General features: G+C 35.4%; 1 long non-coding RNA gene across 1 annotated transcript; it reads left to right on the forward strand.

The window, feature by feature from the left end:
- The first annotated feature begins 709 nt into the window (after positions 1-709).
- LOC119767542 lies at positions 710-1,263 on the forward strand. Its single transcript, XR_005277582.1, has 2 exons — positions 710-932; positions 1,037-1,263. It is a non-coding gene; the product is annotated as an uncharacterized LOC119767542 (long non-coding RNA).
- The last annotated feature ends 4,759 nt before the right edge of the window (positions 1,264-6,022 follow it).

Raw genomic sequence — 6,022 nt, forward strand, 5'->3', positions numbered from 1 at the left:
AATTCGAGAAATATGACTAAATTTTGCATGGACAATTTTTTTAATAATTATTTATCAGTTTTTAAGTATTTTTATGTATTTTTTCCCAATAAGATATGTTGTTGCAGCAATTTGTAATTTTTTCCATACTAAAAATCCATATGGTACACTTGCCCCACCTGAACAAGATTTTTTTTAAACTCTCAGCAAAAATAACTAAAAATTAAATCATACTTTATAAAAGGTGCAAGTCAATGGTAAGGACACTACTGATCTAGGAAAAATAGCATTTTGATAAAATGAGCCTTAAAACGAACCCTAAGCCTTATTTTGTACTTTCCAAATATTATAAGAAAACAAAGGTTTCGAGAAAAACTTAATTAAATCTTACGCCCCGTGGCGTGTACGTCGTTTTGGCGGATATATGGTAGTAGAATCAGTTAATTGCATTGCTAGCAACAATTCCTCATACTGGAAATAATCAAAATTGTAAAAATTACGGCCTTTCGAGCGATTGTTCCTCTTGCCCCATATGGTCGTCTTGCCCCACCTTCCCCTAATCCAGTAAATTCAGTTTTCAGTTTTTTTTGTTATACAATATTTTACATTATTTTTATAAAACATCATTTATAAATAATTTTACGATTTTGTAATTTTCATTTTAACAAAAAATTTCAACAATTAAATTGTAATTACGTAGTTTAAGGCATGACCCATATCTAACTAAAAAGTATCCGTGGTGTAGGTACTGCCCCTTGTCAAAACTATATATTCACTAACACTCACACACACTCATAGCAGCCGTCGCTGTCACTTTGTCGGGCCGGTCGGGCCAAATCAATCGTTTTCCAGTTTTGCTTTCGAGAGGTTTTTTTTTCTTCGGCGGACATTAAACGGTTAATTTTGAAGAAATTGAACTGGAGCTCGGGAAAATAATATGACTTGTCGAACAGGTAAGCGAACATTTTCGTTTTGAGATAAAAACCAGCCACATTTCTGAGTTTCAGGTGGAAGTCATGAAACTTATTGTTTTCTTGTTTTTTTTTTTGTTTTGCAGGTTGCAGGTTCATTTGCCGGCTGCAGGAAACTTCGTGTGGAAAAATTAAGTCCAGAAATCACGGATTTGGCCATGACTTTGAGCCAGTTCCTGATCAAGAACGGTGGTGGGCAAATGGCTGAACCGCGGCAACAACGGTCGAAAATCATTTCCGGGCGTGATTGGAAAAGGCGCAACGATTTGTAAATGAGTCAGTTGAAGTTCATTAATAAAAAACCTAACTAAAATCAACTGTTTTTTCTGAGAAAAAAAAAGAACAAGAGTAAGAAGTAGAACATTCTTGGTACACGCATACACACGCAAAAAAACTTGCTCACCAATACTACCACAACAAACGGGACCAAATAAACACCAACACAAATAAAAAAAACCTTTCAATGTGTGAGTGTTTTCGTGTTTTCAAGCTTGAAATAATTCATGCGGTTTTCCCTCACAAGCTTTGTGCGTGATTTCTCGCCTGTCCGTGCGCGGAAGGATTTCTCGCTCGTTTCGGGAGGGATTCCGCACAAATTTCCACCGATCTCGGTTGCGTGTTTAAGGTAAAAATTTTCAACTTTTTTTTTTAAGGTTTTTTGAGCTAAAGAAAAAGCACCCCTGAAAAAATATCCTACAATTTTTTCCTCAGGAACTTTGAAAATTAAGCAATTAGTTTCGAAGATACAGCCTCAAAAGAAATCAAATAGATAAAAAGGAATTTTTCTTAGTGTCATCTAAGTAGCCTGTATCTCGGATCATTTAGTCTGATTTTCAATGATAAAAATTTAAACTTTTGGGAAATTATCTGATCTTTTCAATAAAAATATTTCAAACATTTTATAATTTGGTCGAAAATATGAAAAATTCTCTATTTTTACACGTTTTACATAGTTAAGTTAGTTTTAATAAATTAGAAATAATTTTAATGATAAAATGACACTATTAGTTCCAATAGTACCCTTAAACATATTATAACATTTTAAAAATAAAAGAATACTTATTTTGGGAATTCAACGTTTAGTCATTAAAGTCAAATAAAAAAATGTTATTTTGTCTTTGTACGAAAGTCCTTATCATAAACTGCAATTTTGACGAAGACGAGTCAGAAAAATTCCTTTTTAAAAATATAGAATTTCATGCACACACATTTTGTATGACCAGCTCCCAAAACAGTAAAGAGAAAAAAATAATGATGCAATATTACTTCATAGGCATAGGCATGGATATAATAATGAAAACTCAAACATCACAAATACTAAATTGCGAAATCGTAGAGAACTTCTCAATAGAATCGGTGAATATTGCTAAATTTGATTTTTTTTTTCATTAATTTTATCATGATTTATTTAAACGAAAACTTAATAAAATATTTCTAATAATCAAAAAGCTTGCTCTGTCTTTTTAAAATTATTTTCCTAGCCGCATCATAATATTATTGGGAATTCCCTTTTCTGAATGTAACATTCAGAATACTTCAAAAGATGTGGCAATTTAGTTTTACGAGTCGATCAAAATTTATATAAAAACCAGGATACTGTTTTTGAAAATTTGTCAGTATCTGAAACGGGAAAGTCTTTTAATTTGTTTGATGAGAACATGCATTTTTTTAGGATTTCACAGAAAGTTGGAAATATCACGTGTCTTGATCGTGAAGTTTCAACTACACTACACAGAAAAAATCAATTCAATCAATCACGAAGGAATTTATTCATAAGTATGGTGAATTTGCAGTACAAACGTGAATATATTCCTTAGTGGTTCTCAAATTCATGAACAGAATTCCCGATTTCGAGAATTTGGAAAATAAAACCAAAAAATTGATTTGTTCAAATTCTTTTCCGTTCCAGTGCACAAAAAATCGCGAATCACTTTACTCGCTTATTTGGCTTCCTTTATTTGCTCGACGCGCAAACACGAGACAGAACGGCGACAACATCCGTTCAAGCGATCAGTCTTTGAATTTGTAAACGGCTTTTTTCCTCCACCTACAGGACCACCCCCCTCCTGGCTCGTAAACTTTCTTATCGCGAAAAAATCACTCTTGAGCTGATTTTCTCTTTTAAAGCCAGGGAAAAAAACCCGATTTAATCCCACCAGGGGTGAGATAGAGCCTTTCTTACTAAAGAATATAACTTCTCTCAATTCACAACATCGACTTGATACAAAAAATCTTATGATGAAAGCAAGGTATTATTAATGATGTGTTTTCTAAAAGAAATTGAAAACACCATTTTCACCTATCGAATATTTTTAATCGTACAAATTCTTAGCTTCCAATGCGCAAGTGACGACACACACCGCGGTTTTGGTTTTCTAGTTTTGGTACGAGCCCAAAAACCGAACAAAGCAGGCGCAAAGCAAAACCGAGTTAACCGCACAGTGGGAAGCTTGCCATTCAGCGTCTACGAAAGTGAGAGAGTCAGAGATAGCTATTTTTACAATCGCACCACTACACACTCAACCGCGAGAACCTTAGGTAGATAGCCATTGGCGTCGCGAGCATTGAAAACTTTGAAAACGATATAAAGCTTAGAAGCTTCGAAAGCTCCTATTGGAATCCAATGAACTCTGTTTAATAAAACGACACGACAAATGAAGCCTACTTAAAGGCGATTTTAGGAGCACACGGGAAACAAATTGATTGTACCCGGATGAATGTCCTATGTCAAAAAGTTTTGCATTAACATTGGACAGTTATGCAAAAACGGACAGAGCAAAAGAAACCGAAAAGCTACGATATCTTACATGTTGAAGGAAACATCGGTAGACAAGCTACTACGAACGAGTATAAGTCGAGCCGAAACATATGCGCCAGCATTCTCGCGCCAGTATTCGAAGCTCAACTTGACAACTTGGCGACGAAGCGTCGAAAATCGATGCAGTGTGATTTTTTTTAGCAATTTTTCGGTTTAAAATTCATGCTGAATCGACATATTTACGAAGCTGGAAATGACGTCCTGGCTTAAAGTAAAACCTATACCTTTCTTTAGTAAGAAAGGCAAAAAGTAAATCGTTCTAAAAATTGATCGGGATTGCCGATCGATGTCAAATTTGTTTCAGATGCTCACTCATGGTCTGTACTATGAATGTAGCAAGAAATTTCGAATAAAATCAGAAATGAAAAATGTTGGCGAAGGTCACCAGGTGGGCTTTTACCTTTTTTTAGGGATTTTGTTTCTTATGGTAGGTCAATCAAACGGCTCTAACTCCAGAACCATATTATGAATCTGGATGAAAATTTGGGAGGTTGTAGAGCTCGAAAAATGCAATTTTTGAGATAAAGAAAAGATATGAAAATGAAAAAATTGGACCATATTTTCATTTGAAAACTGTGTATTTTCTGGAAAAGTCTGGCCGCATCCGAAAACAGATGGAAATTTCGAAATTTGCGCGGCAACTCGCCCAGGTTCAGCACACTAGCTTTCATCTGCATTTAGGAGAATCGAAATCGGATTTATGGGAGCTGAGAACGGCGCGACACAAAATTTTGCAAAATTTTACCACATACGAACATCACTCGACCTCCACGGAATTTATTTTCTCAAAATTCGAGGGTTCAAGATAGACGAGTTCTATCAAGGTGAATCGATAGAGCGTCGAAAATCGATGCAGTGTGATTTTTTAGCGATTTTTCGGTTTAAAATTCATGCTGAATCGACATATTTACGAAGCTGGAAATGACGTCCTGGCTTAAAGTAAAACCTATACCTTTCTTTAGTAAGAAAGGCAAAAAGGGGCTGAAAATGTCACGAACCTACCCAAGGGACTCGGGTGATTCCGCCAGCTGGTTGTCTGTGACGATCACCTTTTGACTGGAGTCTGGGCCGTTTCATGGATCGTCTCGAACTAGTTTTGGGACGCGTTCAAAAGGATGGGGAAATTACGACGTTGACGACGACGACGAAGAAAAGGCCTATTTACTTTGTACAACTTTTCAGTCGTCGTCGGGTCGCTTTCGAGGGCTATCATTTATTCATCAGGAGCAAACGGCACCTGAAGTGAATACCAATTGCGGTGGCGGGCATTTCGAATCAAAATGACGAGCGAGTGACGACCTGGTGGCGCGGACAGGTTCAGGTGGAAAGCTTTAAGGTTGGACTTGGTTCAGTTTTATAAAATTGATTTTTTTTTTGTACTGATTTAAAAACATAAAAATCGTAACAAACCTTGACATGAGTTTGAAAATGAGCAACTCTCTACGAAATCGGCCGATTTCGACTATTTTTATTTTTTGTATTTTTTTAGTTATTACCTTTGCTGGATTATATCCGAAAAGTAGCCATCTTAGACAGAATCAAGTCAAATTATTTATCATGCTACTTGATAAGGAAATGATTCTAACAAAAAAAAATAAAAAAAACGTTCGAAATTTCTTAATTTGAGGTTTATTTTTTACACGCTAACTTTTGAAATCAAAATTGGAATGCGTTATTTTCCAACAGCTATTAAATTGAAAAACAAGAAAACAATTTTTAACAATATCTCAAATTAAAAATAGAAGTTTGGTGCTGTTCATGAGAAGATTAGAAGTAATTTTTGATAGTTACGTTGTATATATTTTCTAAAACTTTATTGAACACAAAAAATAGATCTCTTAAATCATAATTATGTAAAATTAACCAGGGAAAAAAATGCTCTAAGCATGAATTTTCGCAAATGCTAAGGTAGCTCCAAAGTTTTTCCAACAATAAAAAGAAAAAAGGCGTTCTTCGGTAAATATTTGCTTGCATTTGGATACCAAATTTTACCACTGAACACCTAGGCATTTGTTGCTAGCCCCCCAGCTTTGAGAGCTTATCCTTGAGAAATATCTCCTATCCCCCTAGAAACCTACTCCACCCCTAACATACAGCCTCCAGCATTAAAACTGCATCCCGGGGTTTCCGGGAGCACCTTAAAGTTTTCAGTGTTTTTCTTTCATCACTTAACTTTATCTTTTTCCTCGAGTAGCTCGATGCCCTGGAGAACACCTTTCCGGAATGCTTCTACTATTTCCGAAAGGATTTTCTA

Source organism: Culex quinquefasciatus, chromosome 2 (genome assembly GCF_015732765.1).
Source record: "Culex quinquefasciatus strain JHB chromosome 2, VPISU_Cqui_1.0_pri_paternal, whole genome shotgun sequence".
Taxonomy (NCBI): Eukaryota; Metazoa; Arthropoda; class Insecta; order Diptera; family Culicidae; genus Culex; species Culex quinquefasciatus.